Raw genomic sequence first — 17,705 nt, forward strand, 5'->3', positions numbered from 1 at the left:
TCCCTCCCCGCTCCCCCCTCCCTCATGAACCCTTGGTGATTTTTATAAATTATTATTTTGTCATATCTTACACTGTCTGATGTCTCCCTTCACCCTCTTTTCTGTTGTCCATCTCCCATGGAGGGGGTTTTATGTAGATCACTGTGATCGGTTCCCCCTTTGTACCCTACCTTCCTGCCACCCTCCCGGTATCTCCACTCTCACCCCTGGTCCTAAAGGGCTCATCTGTCCTAGATTCCCTGTGTTTCCGGTTCCTATCTGTACCAGTGTACATCCTATGGTCTGGTCGGATTTGTAAGGTAGAATTGGGATCGTGATAGTGGTGGGGAGGAAGCATTTAAGAGCTGGAGGAATGTTGTATGTTTCATCGTTGCTACGCTGCACCCTGACTGGCTCGTCTCCTCCCCAGGAGACAAGGAGATGTCCAGTAAGGGGATGTCCAGTTGCCTACAGATGGGCTTTGGGACCCCAATCTGCACTCTCCCTCTTTCACAATGATATGATTTTTGGTTCTTTGATGCCTGATACCTGATCTTGTGGTCACACAGGCTAATGTGTTTCTTCCATGTAGGTTTTGTTGCTTCTGTGTTAGATGGCCACTTGTTTACCTTAAAGCCTTTAAGACCCCAGACGCTATATCTTTTGATAGCTGAGCACCATCAGCTTTCTTCATCACGTTTGCTATGCTTTTCATTACTTCTTGTAACTTTTTTGGCAGTGTCTTCTTTGCTAATATTTGCAGATGAATCATACAGTGAGTTCTGATGACTTTTGGTGACTCATTCAGTACCAAACGTTGAAATCCAGATTGACATCCTAGCATAGCTGGCGCACCATCTGTGCAAACACCACAAACCTTTTCCCAAGAGATCTTATGCTCTTTCAGAAATGAACCAACTGTGTCCAATACATCACATGCAGTAGTTGTTGTTTCAAGAGGTTTGCAAAAAAGAAACTCATCTTTAAAGTTGCCATTATTAATATACCTCACATAAACCAGTGACTATGAACAGTTTACAATATCTGTAGATCCATTAAGCTGGATGCTAAATATTGACAGTGAAGCAGATTTAATTTCTCGGATTACCTGATCAAGAATATCAGCAGACATGCCATCTATACTTCTGTAGACAGTGTCATTAGATAAGGAAATTGCACTCAATTTCGTAACAAATTCGTCTTCGATCATAACTCGAACAATGTCTTTGGCAGCTGGCAACAGTAAATCCTCAGCACTGGTGGGAGGTTTCAAAGCTCTGACGATTCCTAGTGCCACCAAATATGAAGCTTCAACGGCTGCTACGTTTTGTTTGTGGTACTTGCCACCAGTGTCAAGTCTGGCTTTCTTGAGTCCATCAGCTTTAGTTCTGAAATAGTTGGTATCCTTGCCGGCAAAGCTCAGATGCTTGCTATCAAAATGGTGTTTTAGTTGGTTTGGCTTCATAGATTTGGCTGATAGAACTTCAAAACAAATAACACATTGCACTTTCTCAATTCCTGCTGTCATTATTGAGCTAAAACCATACTGTAAAAAATCCTCACTATATTTTCCTTTCTTAACATTCTTCTCTACATGATCCTTTGTCATGGGATGGTTTGCTGATGAAAATAATACATAACAATAGCTTTAATAATACAAAAGATGATACATGACATAGTTCAGTCAATACAGTCCATTAAAGTTTCCTGTGATTTACCATTCTCTGTTGTTGATTTTTACATACCTGTTATTATCACAAGGGGGCAGTAGTCACATCAACCTCAGCTGAATATTTAAAAAATGATCACCATCCCGATTAAGTTCCTATGGTACAGATTTTTTTTTTGCAATAGTTGATTTTATAGTACATGATTTTACATTTACCCAGTAATTGTAATTCATGAAATATCATTTCACCTCCACTATTGCTACTTACAACACGGTAGCTGCTTTCAACACAGTAACTACTTTCTACACGTGGTACTGGTCTGCATAAGTACATTATGGTGCCAACCCTGTCACATACACCTGTATTTGTATGGGGTATATGTGTTGGAGTGGTGTGATGATGTCATCATGCTGGTTACTCGTATATGGGCGGACCTGCCTGGAGCTGGATAGAAGAGCGGTGTCTCAGTTCCTAAGACCATCAGAAATAAGTGTTTTCCAATGGTCTTATGCGACCCCTGGGAAAGGGTCGTTTGACCCCCAAAGGGGTCAAGACCCACAGGTTGAGAACTGCTGTCTTAAAGTTTTATTTTTGGTCTTTTTGTCTTCTATTTATCTCTTCCTTTCCAACCCTACCCCTCTTCAAAATCTTCCTCTCCCTACTCCCCTTTGGTACAAGGTTGATGCTGAATAACTGTTGTGGACTCAGTCAGTGGGAAAGAGAAGTTTCAACCCCACTCTGGCCTTCACTTCATATCTTGGACTCCTCCTGGTTCTTCCTCTCTAAGCCTGGAATCCCTTTCAGAGGTGCCGCCTACATCTCCATCTCTAAAGGCCTGTTAGGCATTTTTTCAACCAGATGCCCTACCATACTGTCAATCTGGTCCACGCTCATGATCTCCCAGTGGTATCAGTGTTAGTGTTATTTGGCCAGGCAGTGAGACTTTAGAAACCTTCCTCTCATATCCCATATGTGGACAGTAGATGCTATGTTTATAATGACTCTTGCATCTCTGCCCTCTTTATTCCCATTGCTAATATTTGATTTAGACATTAGTCCATAGAACATGGTAGAAAAAAAACAAGATATAAACCACTGCCATCAAGTTGATTCTGACTCATGCCAACTCTGTGTGTATCAGAGTAGAACTGTCCTACATAAGATTTTCAATGGCTGACATTTCAGAAATTGATTGCCAGGCTTTTCTTCTGAGGGACCACCAGATATGCTTGAAATGCCAACCTTTTGATGAGTAGCCAAGCCAGTGAACCTTTTGCACAAACAAAGCATATTGTCATAGGAGTCTCTAGTTTCATCTCCCTTTCCGGACTGTAGTCATGAAAGCGATTTCCACAAAGCATTATCTTTGTAGCATTTTTTCCTTTTGAAAAACTCTTTAGAGGTTGCAGACACAAAGCTTTGATGTCCCAGGTCCTCCATAATAATTCCAACCTACCTTTCTTGGCATTTGCCAGGATTCACTCAAGTGGACAGGTCACACCGATTCCTAAATGAATCTTGCACATTCATCTACCTGCCTGCCTGTCTTCAGCCTCTCATTCCTTCTACTCCTATCGTCTAGCTGAAGCTCCTCCTCTTTGTGAACTTCTCACATAGCCCATATACAGCACTCTGGAATCTTCTCAGAATACTGCTACAAAAAGCAAAAGTTAGACCTCACGCAAAACCTCAGTAATCTTTCTGAAGCAGTCTACCTTACAACCTAATAAAGTATCCTTGAGCACACTTGGAAGGATTCTGAGAAGAGAAGAATCTCAGCTATTTTCTGGTTAATTTGATGGACTAAACTCAGTCTTGCTAAATCTGGGGTCACAAGGAGGTGTCATCAGCCACGACATCTATAGTATGGGATTCATGGGGTAGATGGTCCACTGTAGGCTAAACTTGAATTGGTTGTCTCGAGATAATTTCTAGATACCTTTATTCTTAAAGCAATGAGATATATTTCTCTTTGGCATCCATACATGCTCACAGTTATCAGGCATGTACTCAGTGTGCTGAGTGTAGAAATTTATGTTGAAAATAAATGGTTTGCCCATCTGCTATAAGATATATGGGGATATACACAAAGGCCGTTTTCTGTATCCCTGTATATAATGGATCGGTACCTCAGAACTTTCGTATTACAAAAGTACTCAACGACGCAGAGTGTATACGTTTTCAAATGGTGTAAATTTTAATTGTCAGCTGATACCCTCTGAGGGTATTATGGGAAATTAATGTTTTTTATTATTTGAGTGATTATCATAATACTTGACATTTAAAGGAAATACCTTAGCCTGCTTTGAAGAGGTAAAGGGTCATTTCATAATATTTTCTCAGTGGAAACTTTTCAGTTTTGGTTTGTTTTTTAAATCACTTTGATAATAGGATGAAAAAGAAGTAATGATGTTGCATATCCTAATCTCATACATGGGCCCTCTTTCTGTTAGTAACCATGATGATAGTGTTTCTTCAGACAAACCTTTGCCAGGAAAAGAGAAAGGCTCTTCAAAGCCAACATTTAGAATTTGTTGGGTTTTAGGGGATGGGTTTTTGGTTTGGGGTTTTTTTTGGGGGTGGGGAGCAAGAGTTGTTTTCTGTGCAAAAGATTTGCCTTTCTTTGTACAAGTAGCTTTTTACAATTGAATTTGGATTACATAATTGGTCCTTCAAGTATAACAAAGTACAATTTTTTTTTTTCAGCTTGGGATAGGTACAAAGGCCAGATGAAGTTCAGGGAGTTAGAGCTCAGCTGTGAAGTTTCACTGTCATTTTCCTGAGTATTTAAAGCAGACATGGGCCAAGTGTGGGCAGACTGTAGGTAGGTATATAAATCAGATGGCATGTAATTTTTGTTTGCCAATGAGTTTATAGCTATGCCATTCTGTCAGGTGAAGCAAATGTGATCATGTAAGTTGGAGACTCAGAATTACTAGTTGAAGTAGTTCTAGTACTAAAGTAAAATTTGCCTTGGTTTACTCCAACTTTTAGAAATATAAATTGGAGGAGGGCTAAATGCTAGTCCAAATGTATTTGAATAAAATCAAAATTTATCTCTAAAATAATAAATGAAAACCAACTACTCCCCATCCTACCTCCTACTTGTATATTGGTTTGTCCCATGTGGCCAGCTCCACCACGAGACATGACGTTCCTCACTGATCCATAGCGCTACCGGGGACAGCACTAGAGACACAGTGTGGGAATTGTGCCCGATCTGACCCCACCATACAGGGGCAAAACACTAAGGGCATGCAACAGAGCAGCAAGGAGAGCAAGGCAGTGAAGTCCCCGAGGAATACCAAAAATAGACTTTGGGGCCAGGGCGTGGCACCCATCATACTCTACGAGAAAACACTCCTAAAGGTCAACAAACAGACCTGGAACTATTTATAGGCTTTTCTTTTTTTGTCAGTTTTTTTTGTTTCTTTGTTTTCTTTTGTCATTTTATTTTGCTCTGTCTTGTTTTTGTGCTTATTATTGTCTCTGCATGTCTATCTAGAGAAGATATATGGAGGAGAAAACAACGGGACCAATGGTTCTGGGGGGGATACGGGAGAGGGAGTTGCGGGGGGAGCGAAGGGGGGTGTCAACCAACCCGGGACAAGGTAACAACAAGTGTTCTAAAATCGATGGTAAGAAGGGCATAGGAAGCCTGGTGGGGCTAGATCAAGGGCAGTGTAGCCGAGAGGAATTACTGAAACCTGAATGAAGACGAACATGATCGTGGGACAAGAGGAAAGTAAAAGGAAATAGAGAAAAGAACTAGGAAGCAAAGGACGTGTATAGCGGTCTAAATACAGGCATGTACATATGTAAATATATGTATGTATAATGATGGGAATATATTTATGTACATAAATTTATATGGTAAGTATTAGGGTAGCAGATGGACATTGGGCCTCTATTCAAGTATCCTCCCTCAATGCAAGGATACTTTGTTCTAATAACCTTGTATTATTTCTTAATTGCGATCATAATAGCTATGTAGAGAGCAGCTAGACTCTTTGTTTCTGGGTCTGAAAATGTGGGGGACCAGATCTAAAATGTTAGGAGGTTCTGAAAAACTCTTCAGAATTGACAGTGCAATGGGGCTCTTAGTTTTACTGATGTTCAAGTGACATAAGATAGAAGTGATCGTTAAGAGCAGCTTTCAAGCACTGGAGAAATGCCTTTAGAGGACTTTGCTTTGTGCCACAGCACTGCTCCAGGCCTATAGATTGGGCCTTGGTACTTACACATAGTTCTCCCATCAATTTTACAGTCTTCTCAGCAGAACTGTGTCTGCTCAGCTGTGTCTTTCTCCAAGGCTTATCCCTGTCACCTGTACACAACAGATGCTCAGTAAAAGTTGTTTTTATTATATGGAATTAATTATTTCCACTTGTGCAGTGAGGAGCCCCCAGTGACATTGTCCAGTAAGCACTGGTCTGCTAACTGGAAGATCAGTGGTTCAAGCTCACTAGGGACTGTGAGGAAGAAAGATGAGGGTGTCTGATCCTGTAAAGATATAGCCTCGGAAATCCCATACAGAGTTGGTGTGTTAGTCTGGGTAGACTAGAGACTAGAGAATCCATAGAAACTCATATGTGTGTAAGAGAGCGTTTTATATAAAGGGTAACTGTACATTAAGAAAGCATCCCAACCCAGTCCAGTCCAAGCCCATAAGTCCAATATTAGCCCATATGTCTGATGAGTCCTCTTCAGACTCATGAAACACATGCAATGACGCCAAATGTAGAACCATCACAGGCCAGGGGAAAGTAGAAAGTCTTTGATTCCAGTGGTGTTGTAAGCATCTCTGCACTGGCAGGGGTCTCCACATGGCTTCTCCAGTTCCCAGGGCACTGGGTCTATCAGCATAGCACCATGTGTCTTGTCAGTAGAGAGTTACCAAGGGAGTGAGAAGAGAGAGAAAGAGAGGCTGCTGCCTCCAAGGAGGAACTCTAGGAATTCCCAGAAGACCGTGCCCACACAGAGGCCTCATTGGCTGTGACCCGATTGACAGACTAGACTCCACCCCTTCGCTCTTAAGCCTCTCAAGTCCCAAATTGCCACCAGATGATGTCACTATCACAGTTGCTAATTGTGTGGATTTACTCAGGATGTAGAACTAGACAAAGGGCCTTCAGAAAGTTCATGGAATAAAATGGTAATGGAATTTCCCCACAAACTTGTTGGCGCTCCCTTGTGTGTATAATCATTTCCAGCGATCTAAGAATCATTTGGTACATGTGTGGTGGTCTTCATAGTCACTTAATAATGGCTTCAAAGTAAGTGTTTCATAGTTAGACACGTGGAGGCCATGTTGATTCTTATAAACAAAGTATCTGGACAAGCCTAGAATAAACTACAATGACCATAAAAGGCAAAAAATGGCACTCAGTGGGGCCGTGGTGGTGTGGTGGGCGCAGTAATACATAACTTCTGACAGATGCCCTGAAAATTACAGTTAATCCTCACAGTTGACTCGTACGAAAGCGAGTTATAATGGTACTGGCTCTCCAAGATTAGCGAGGTCATCGCTCCTGAACTAATTTAGGATCATTTATCATTTTGAACTCTTGAATGCTTGCTCCCAGTCAGGCCTGGGTGTCTCTTCCTGAGAGCTTGTTTTCACTTTCTGCTCACTCTGTGTCCTGGTCGCCAAGAATTCTTCAGCAGTTCTCTGCTTAGAGATGGACCATTTGGTTTCTAAAAGCTACCCTTTAACCCACTAGGCTTTGTCAGACTAACTTAACACCTGTCCATGTTTGTTACTGCATTTAAGATCTATTCTAGAAATCAGTGTGCACATGTGTGGTTGGTATATAATAGCAGGGTGTGTATAGCAGCTTCAGAAAGGGCGGGGAGAAGCAACTGGCTTTTCTGATGACACTGGTCCCCCCACCCCCCTCTTTGCAGGCAGCCGAAGTTAATCCCCCCACTCTGCCTGGAACAGCTGAGTGCATACACTGCATATCTTCAGGCCTCCGGTGGACTCATGTTGCCTCTGAGTTGGGGCCGCCTTCCTCTCCTTCTGCGCTGATCCTACAGCTGTCCTCCCCTCTCTGTTAGAGCACAGCCAGGGAGGCGTTAAATGACACACAGACATACAGTGTCTTGAAAGGATCCTTTCGCCGCATGTATAACTGGGACTTCTTTTCTCCCATTTCTTTCCCCGGCTGAAGGGTTTGATACTGTTAATCCTAACACCTGTCTCTTCTGGAGACAGTGAGAAGGCTGTGTGTGTGTGTGTGTTTGCGTGCGTGCGCGCGCACGCCCGTGCTCACACCCAGTAAGGAATAGCCAAATCATACCAGTCTCATCTGCCTTGCCGTGCCCTGGATTGGGGGAGTGCGCCCGCTGACGCACCGACAGCCGGGAACATATATACCAGCAGGGCTCCTGGACTCCTGCGTCCCTACCGTTCAGTGTGTGCTCCCTGAAGGCGCCTTCGCTCCCTTCCCTGGCTGCCCTTCTCTGCTTCTTGAGTTTCTGGCAGACTTGCCAATTTCAAACCAACTATAAGAGCAAATTCTAGGGTAGCTTTCAGCCAGTAAGTAACTGGGTTGGAGCAATTTGCTTTTTTGTGAACTTCTTCTGTGGAGTGCCGAGGCCTATTGGGGTGGAGGCCTGGTCTGAGCTCAACTCTTAACTCAGCCAACCTCCCTCCCTCTGCAGACTGTAAGTCCCAGCCAAAGAATCATTCTTGATTATTAATTGTTACTTGGTGCCATCAAGTTCCTTTGGAGAGCACAGCCAGAGCAAACAAGGCACACCTTGATAATTTTTGTACCTGCAGCCTCTGAAGATTTTTCCCCTTTGCTATGTATGGTGTATATTGTATGGATTACCAGTATCCCGTTGTCCAGGTAAGCTGAAGGTTATAATGTGTTTTCCATTACTAATGGTGGAATGAAATGCTGCACACTTACTGTTAGTTTGGGATCATTCAGAGCATAGATTGCCCAGGGTTGTGTATTTTTGGGGGGGCCGGGGAGGTGATTAGGTAACTCACTATAATGTTGGGGTTTCCCCCTCAAGTTTTTTAGTATTAAAGGGCCAAGCAAGAGTGGTTGGCCTTCAATTCTACAAGTTGAAATTTCAGAAAGGTGTGTGTGTGTGTGTGTGTGTGTGTGTGTGTGTTTAAAAAAGGTGGGGCTGGACAGTGTGAATGTAACTTAAAATCAGCATATTGTAATAAAGTGTAGGATTCACTTTGTATCAATAAGAGGGATTGTTATAAATTATCACTTATTGCTGTATTTTCGGAATATTATATAGTAGATGACACTCTTTCTGTCCGTAACATTTTAGAATATTTTGTATATGGATAAGTGTCATCTTCATTATTAAATTGTTAGAAAGGAGAATCAGAAAATGCTAGGCCATTATAAGATTATTCCTGAATATTTTACTTACACTTAAATTAGCAAGGCTTTCTGCCCCTTTCAAGATTCGCCGTCTCGGAAACACACCGAGGCAGTTAGTTCTTCTCCGATACAATCCCTCTGAGTCAGAATTGTCTCAATGGCGGCAAATTTGGTTTTTGTTTTTTAATTTATAGTGAGTCCTTTTAGTTCAGCTGCAGTATGAACCACCTCCTTATTCATACTAAAAGAGCTTCGTATTTGTTGACTAGAGCTTTCTTATCTATTAAATGAAAGGGTTGGACCAGAAGATCTCTCATACACTGAATTCTTTTGAAATATTAATTGAATAGTGGTGAAAATCTAAAGTAGATTTTAAAAATGGTTACTACATTTGCTTCTGAATTCACAGCCCAACACCAAAAGTTGATTTTCTTGATGTCTTGGTTTGTTGGCCGTTCCTGGGGTTATTTGGGGCACTGATTCAGAAAATTGCATCCGACAGAATGCGTCAAGGCTAGTTTCTTAGATATGGTATTCAACTTATTATTTTCAACTACTAAGTGATACCAATTTACTAACTTAACCTAGTTTTAAATATGAGATGAATTCAGATCTATAAATTACAAGATCAGTCCAAAAAAGATAAGAGGTATTTGAAAAAGAATTAGGCATTAGGGACTTCAAGGGACACTGCCTATGGGCCTGTGTGGCTAGTTGTTTACATGTGGAGCTGCCAATCATGAAGTCAGTGGTTCGAACCCACCAGTCACTCTGCAGCCTTTAGAAGATTTAAGGGTTTGGAAGCACGAAGGGACAATTGGTTAGATGGCAGGGGGGGGGGTTCTTTTTAGTGTGGGAGGCTGTGCAATATTTATAGAGACTACAAGTTGGATATTGCAAAGCCTGACCCCAGTGTGAGAAGAGCGGAAAATAAAAAAGGACATTCAAAGGCACATATATAGAAAGCATGAGGGCATTTTAGAGTGTCAAATAAGACTTCATAGGAATTTTCATGAATATTTTGAAGCTCTAAATTTTTCTTTAAATTAGGCAGTAGTAAGCATTTCAGAACACATTTTAATATATAGAAGTCAATCGATCATTCTTATTATACAGTAACTTATCTCTGGCCCTCTTTTAAGATAAGAAATTGGAACTGCCTGTTTTCTGGTTCCTAATAAAGGTGAAGTGATACTTGAAGAAAATTCTAGGTTCATGTAATCTATATTATTCAAATATGTTTTTGGATCAAAGGACACCATATAAAGTATAACTTAATCCAAATACTTATTGCAACACAAACAACTTTGGATGAAAGCAGCGTATTCGTTCTCTATCTCAGGTTAGCTAACACTACATTAAAATGCCCTGTGCGTTTTTTGTATGGGTGAGCAGTGAAAAGTGGTGTATGGTATATGGTCTGTATCGCAAAAACTACACCTGATAGGGGGAAAGTAGTGCCGTTTGTTGAATTAGCAGGTCACATATACCCAGAAACAAGTCAGTGTTTGAGGCATCAAAGTGTGTTGGCCAGTGTTGGAGGATGGTTTTGCTGTTTTTGTTCTTTTCATGCCATTCTTTCTTTTCAAATAATCATTTTCTAATAATTGTCACCTAAGCCATGGGTGAGGAATGAGCTCTGGTGGCATAGCGGTTACGCATTGAGCTGATATCCGCATGCTGTACTACCCTGTATAGGTAGGGTGACGACATCGGCACTAGCTATATGACTGACACTCATTTTGGCTTGTGGTGATATGAACCATCGGTTGGGCAGGAATATGTACTTTAAAGGAAGTAAAGAAGTAACTGGGGCATCTGAGTAGGAATTTTGTACCTAAAGGCTAAACCAAACTATTTCGGTTGGGGCTGCGGGGTAGACGCCACAGAGTAAAGCTCTAGGTCTCCTTCAAGTAAGGAGTTACCACCAGTGTTGTCAGAATCCAGTTGGGACGGAATGGGTTATGTTTTCCTTTCACTGTATTTGAACATATTAGTTTATGTTATATGTTTCTATTATTGGCATAATTGACTCCATTATTTGGGATTATTCATATTAAGAGTATTTTGTGTTTCCCTTAATCAGGTTCATCTATTTGTGGGAATCATTTCTCTCTGAACTATTTCAGTAGCTTGGTCTGACTTAAGGCTGGAAGTATCATGAGGCCAGATTAGAAGTAAAGCTTCTTACAAGTAAATACCGGTGTGCTTTTGAAGGGGAACATCTTTTAAGATTGCATTTCTGAGTCCCAACTAGCAAAGTCTGGATACTTGGAGTAATTTAAGTGTCTGAGGAACAAAGTTGAGGCTGTAAAGGTGTTTCCAACGAGGATTAGACACATTACAAAACAAACAAACAGTGAATTCTGGGGGAGTAGAAACTTGACCTCTTCCCCTTGTCCCCATTTGTGTGGCAGATTAAAAAACTTTCTGTTCAGAAATTAAGGAATGGTTTGAGAAAGTCTTTTACAGTGAAAATGTTTTCACTCCAAAAAGGTGAATTTGCTAGCAAAATCATTTTGGTCCTCAAGACTTAAGAGTGATACATATGGTACCCAGTGTTTGAAGCTACCATTTCCTGGCACCGCTCTATTTAGTAGGTATATCGTACCCCGAGATTAAGATAGGTTAGAAGGACAGGAAATAGAACGGTAACATTGAAGAGTGTACACTCCATTCTTCACACCGGGGAATCTAGTGAGGACGAAAAGCAATTGTAAAATGAAGGAGCCAAAACTCTTTTTACAATTTTACTAATTAATTCTGTTTGGTTACAATTTTCTTTCAAGTCATTTGTAAATTATTAATAGGTAGACATTTGTCATCTCAACCCTGATTTCTAAAATGTTCTCCTTAGTTTCTGTTCTGTACTTTAACCTAGTTAAATTAGGGTTCTTCATTGCATGTGCAACTGGAAATTATTGAGGGCATGATTGAATATCATTTTTTAATTAAAGAGTTTGCACTTATTTTTATTAAGTAGTTCTAGAATCACTAGTGTTGAGATGATGAAACAAAGTGAGCTCTCATCAACAGAAGGCAATAACTTATTTTAAGAACTTGATCTTATTGTTAATAAAATCATGCCTGTCTCAAGAAGGTGTAAGGAGCACTGAGTTTCTGTGAATGGCAGTGGAAAAAAGCACAACGTGATAAATGTGATTATGCCATTGAAGTGTTCACTTTTTTTGTTAATGGCTGAAATGGTGATTATTTTCTCAAATGTTCACACCCTCTCCCTGCAACACACAAAATCAGATGTTTCTCCAGGTGAAAAACTCATAAAAAAAATGCTAATACTTAAGTGTGATCACTTGAAAAATCGGTAATCTCATAAATGTCATTTCATGCATCTTAAAACTTGTGGGATCGAAGTAGATTATTTTATTAGCACATATATATTGCAGAACCAAATCTGGATCGAACTGGTATAAGATAAAGGCAGAGTGAGTAGATAGAGGCTTGCCAAATGTGATGTAAGCAACAGTGAGTATAATCTCCCTGTCCTGAAAATTCTATTTCAGGAAATGTTCCTGAAATTATCCCTATACACAGTCCTGGATTAGACATATGCCATCTCTGGTTGGATGGTTAAAATGTAACTATTGTTGCAAATTAGAGGTATTATTACCTTTGATCAGGTTTCTCTTGGGGAGTTTTACTTTGCTTGTCACCCTTAGAACACATTAGCAGTGATTATCATTTTGGTAGGGAATTGAGGCAATAGCCAGAAGAGGAGACAAGTTTGAAATGTAGCTAAGGGTCCTAAGTTGATGGTTTAAAACAGTCAGGATACTTAGTATCCTCAAACTGTGGACACATTGTCAAGGGAGACTGGCCCCTGATGAAGGGCATCATACTTGGTAAAGTAGAAAGGCAGTCAGAAAAGGAGGCCCTCAAGGTGATGGATTGACAATAGTGGGCTCAAGGACAGAAACAATTGTGAGGATGGCACAGGACTGGGCAGTGCTTCATTTTGTTGTGTATAGGGTGGCTATGGGTCCTAATTGACTCAATGGTACCTAGCAACAATGTACCTGGAATACAGAGAGAGAGTGCTTTCCAGTACTTTTGTAGAGTTTGCAAAATGCCATAGAGTGAATTAGCCTGTACAGCTATCCACTGTTTGTGGAAAGAGGACCTGGATGTAGTGGCGATATGTATTAAAAAATATGTAACTTTACACACACACACACACACACACACACACACACACACACACACAGGGGTACCAAAAAAAACCAAAATGTGATTTTTCCCCAAAAGCTATGTAATTAAATTTTTAAAACAAAATAAGCTTACCTGTATCACCTTCAAAGTATTCTCCATTACAATTAATACATTTGTCAAATATGTGATTCCATTCTTGAAAACATTTTTCAAACTCATCTGTTTATAGATGGCTGGCAGCATCTCCCTCATATTTTACTTCACCTCTTCTATGTCCTCAAATCACTGTCCTTTCATGCCCCTCTTAATTCACGGAAACAAAAAGAAGTCACACAGAGTGAGGTCAGGTGTGTGAGGCAAGAGTGGCATGCTGGGGTTTTTTGTGTGGTTTTTGTTGTTGTTGTTGTTTTTTGCCAAAAACTGGTGCCCTGAGATTGCTGCATGAGCAGATGCATTGTTGCGTTATTAAAATAAGCCCCCTATCTACCACAAATCAAGCCTTTTTTGTTGTACAGCGTTACTCATCTTTTCAGACCCTCTAAACATAAAAGCTTGATCTGGTAGAATGAACTTCAAATGCACTATGAATTGACATTTTCGCCCATTCAGAAGTTGATGGATGTCCAGAATGAGATTTGTCATCCAACATTTCACCATTTTTGAAATTAGGAAATCACTCTTACACTTGAGTTTTTCCCATAGCATTGTCCTTGTAAACTGTGTTCAGCAAAACAAAATTTCACAGCTGCATGCTGTTCCTTTAAATTGGCCACCACAAAAGATGAAGTCCAAGTGAAACTGCTTTCATGAAAAAAATTCACTGTGAACTTACCAGGCAACACCAGTGGGTACACTGACTCAAGAGTGAGTTGCTTGATGCTTGCCTAGTGGGGAAAAATGTGTACCATGAAAGCTCTGCTCCACCCAGTGCAATTCTGGGATTTTGGGGTACCCCCTTATATATATTTATAAGTTTTGTATTCTGAATTAGTTAATAGTACTCCATATATATTTGAGTACTAGTGTGTGACAGGGACTCTGACTGCAGGCACAGGAATGTTGTGATACACAAGATAGCTGGGTCCTAAAGTTTAATAGTTGTACTATCTCGTCATATTGGAGAAGCAGGACCTTTCAGTCCTCTCAGGTTAATCGTGTTCTTTTGTAGTCATAAGCTGGTTTTTGAAAAAACTTTCTTGATGTTTTACTAAGAATATTTTTCTTAATCTTTTACAGAATACAAAGACTTTATGCATAGTTTCCCCTTTATCTAGGACTCTTAATTGCCAAGGGGTGGGATGTCTTTAAGACAGAAGAGTAAATTACTCAAGGTCAGATAATAATTTAGGAATTATACTTTGTAATTCCTATGGCTTCTCCTGTATTTTAGTATATATCGTTTGTGGTTTTGTACTAAAGGCTTCATTTATGGGGATTGAATGTGAAGATTACATGTGTTTTACAAGCACATAGGACAGAACCTAAGTGTCCCAGGGTACGATAGATGGTTAAGTGTGTGGTTGCTAACCAAAAGGGAAGTGGTTTGAATCCACCCAGAGGCACCTCAGAAGAAAGGCCTGGCAGTCAAGACCACGGCCATGAAGCCCCTAAGGAGCCCTGTTCTGCTCTGATTTCAAATTCTACTATCATCTCCCTAGAAAGATATGAACCCCTGCCTAAAGTAGATAAAAAGAAGCTAGGGAAGTAATAGAGGTAGCTATAATTTGGCTGCATTTATATTAAGGAAATGTTGGGGCAGTAGATATTAAGGTGACATTGTGTTCTCCTTGCTTCTGGGAAGGTATTTAATATCTATTAGATGTAAATTGTTATTTACACTTAGTTGGGGCTATTAGATGGGGCGCACTGTGAAGAGCTTTTTTACCAACAAGGTTTTATTATTGCAGGAAATGCTTTCCTTTCATGTTGATTTTCACTTGGGTGTCAGAGGCAGCCTGGGAAAATAGGAACAAGCCATGCCTTCCAGTCAGGGACTCTCGGACCTGCTTTTACAGCGTGGCTGCAGCGTAGGCGGAACACAGGGAAGTTGAGTCACAAGTCTGTAAAATTGCAAAGAGAATAACAAGTAAAGTTGCAAGGGGGCATTGGTCTAGAGTCTGAACTATTCCTAATAAAAATTTTAAAAGGGAAGCCTCCACTCACACCTTTTTGTACATTTCCCTCTTTGCTGAAAATTTTTAGAAAATATTAAGATACTTTAGTAAATTTATACATTTGAAGGTGTTTCTAAGTATGCTTCTAGAAAAAAATGAATGCTTTTATAATATTTTGATAGACACATGAATATTCTTCCTCATCCTTATGTGTCCATGTATTGATAAATAGCTAGAGATAGAAAACGAGGCATTGTGGTTTGATTTCAATAAGTATTATTATGTATATACTGTGGCCCCAGCCTCTGGGTGAGGAACTGGGGGCAGCTTAAGAACAATTTCCACCCTTAGACTTTTCTCTGGACTCGCAGGATGAAACAGTAACGCCAGGAGCTATGGACCATGGATTGGGTGATGAGGTAACATATTGACCGTGAGAAAGGGGTCCACATCCATCTCAGTGTTGTTGCTAACCAAACGTTTAGTGGTTCAGGGGTGTCTTGGGAGAACCTAGCAATGTGTGTATGAAAAAAAACAGCCATTGAAGACCCTTTGGTGCACAGTTCTACTCTGGCAGGAGAGTTGGAATCAAAGGCAGCTGCGGGGTGAATGGGCCATGGGGGAAGGTGGGCTCAAGAAAGGCTTTCTGGAGCAGAGATCCCTGAAGTGAGTTTGGAGGATGAATGAACCAACTAGTAGAAGGTCATGTTCAAGGAACAAAACAGCAAAGATCAGAAACTTGATATCATTGGAGAACAAACGGAGTGGTCCACTGTGGGACCAGCCCATAGGAGCTGCAGCGTGTGCAAGAAATGACTCTGGGCTGCTCTGTGAAAGCCAGATGAAGTCTTGGGAGTTAGGAGTTTCTCTTTTCTCCTTAGACTGTGAGGAACTGTTGAAGGTTTTCATCGGGGAAGTGGCAGTGGATGATGAGGTTAGTGTTTAGAAATCTCATTCTGGCTGCCAGCAGTGAGCAATTTGGATGGGAAGAGTGATAGAGTAATGTCAGACAAGGAAGCGAAACACAAAATGAAGAGGGTTAAAACTGAATTCTCGGTGTTGGTAAGAATGTAAAACCCACCCACCGCTATTGGGTCAATTCCGACTCATAGAGACCCTACATGGGCGTTCTGAGACCTTTTACATACAGAAGCAGACAGCCTCATCTTTCGCCTGTAGAGCAGCTGATGAGTTTGAACCACCAAGAGTTTGGTTAGTAGTCATGCAGACTACAAGATGGTACTACCGAGGGCTTCTAAGGATATAATGGGAGATGCAAATTTCAGAGAATTCAAAGGGACTGCTTCTGATTTGGTGTGGTTGTGAATGAGGAAGAGGTGCCTTGGAACAAGCCCAGGCACTCCCTTAATTCATAGGAATTGGATTTGAATTTGAATCTGGCTTCTGGATCTTGCTAAAATGAGAGACTTTAAGCGAGGTATTTAGCCTTAGTTGCCTCATTGTTAGAAAGGAGATGACTACATCTCATTGTTCTCAGGAGGATATATGTAGTTGCCTGATAAACGTCTCAAGAAATGGTAGGTATTTTACCTGTTGTGAATGTAACCTCCCACCAAGAAAACAAATATGGTAGAATGAGTACTAGAATCCATACTTCACACGTAGGAATTTTTCTCTTCTTTGCACATTAAGATTTTGACAGTGCCTAGCACGTAGATATTTGTTGAATGAACTAGTGATTTGATTTTGAAATTAATTTCACATGGGACTTCTTTAAATTAGAGGAATTTGCAGGTATCTCAATGGAGGTGACAGTTGTACATTTGCATGTGAAGTCAGGAGAGATGTTGGGGTTGGAGATGGAATGTGGAGCCCTCGGAGTCATAGGTGGTCACTGAAGTGTGAATGGGTGAAGCCTATGGATTCTTCCCACCCAGAAATGCACAGAAGAAAATAACATTGCCCCCAGATAGGAAGTTTAGTCTAGGGAGGCTAAGCAGCACCAAGATTCCAAGGCTGGGCAGAGCAAGAAGAGTGAGACCTGAAAGAGGGTGGCCAGGGAAAGAGGAAAGGTGGGAAGGGCAAGTGAGCTCTTAGCTCTGAGGGAGAATTCCTGAAGGAGGGAGGGGCTTACGCTCCACAGCTAGCCCAGAAGATGTAAAATGGCCATCGGGTTTGGCCTTTGATGACTTCAATAAGATAGATGTCAGTTGAGTTGTGTGGGGGAAAGGAACCATGGTTCTGGAGAACTTTGAGGGGACCATCAAGGAACTTAGACAACCAGGAAGAGTGACCCCTTCGCTTCCTTTGTTTATTGAACAAATATTTACTGAGTACCTGTGGTGTACCCAAAACAGGGCCTTTTGTGTGTGTGTGTTGGGGGCGTGGGGCGGTTGCTCAGTGCTAACTGAAGGGGTCCATGAAGATAGCAGCCAGCCCACCAGTGCGTGGGT

At 41.0% G+C, this 17,705-nt stretch overlaps 1 protein-coding gene across 16 annotated transcripts in view; it reads left to right on the plus strand.

The window, feature by feature from the left end:
- Window positions 1-17,705, plus strand: part of RBFOX2 (RNA binding fox-1 homolog 2) — a 215,200-nt gene that overhangs the window by 108,112 nt on the left and 89,383 nt on the right. The gene's annotated exons all lie outside the window — the stretch shown is intronic.

This window comes from Echinops telfairi, unplaced genomic scaffold, assembly GCF_000313985.2.
Source record: "Echinops telfairi isolate 266 unplaced genomic scaffold, ASM31398v2 ScPeMD7_2;HRSCAF=8, whole genome shotgun sequence".
NCBI lineage: Eukaryota > Metazoa > Chordata > Mammalia > Afrosoricida > Tenrecidae > Echinops > Echinops telfairi.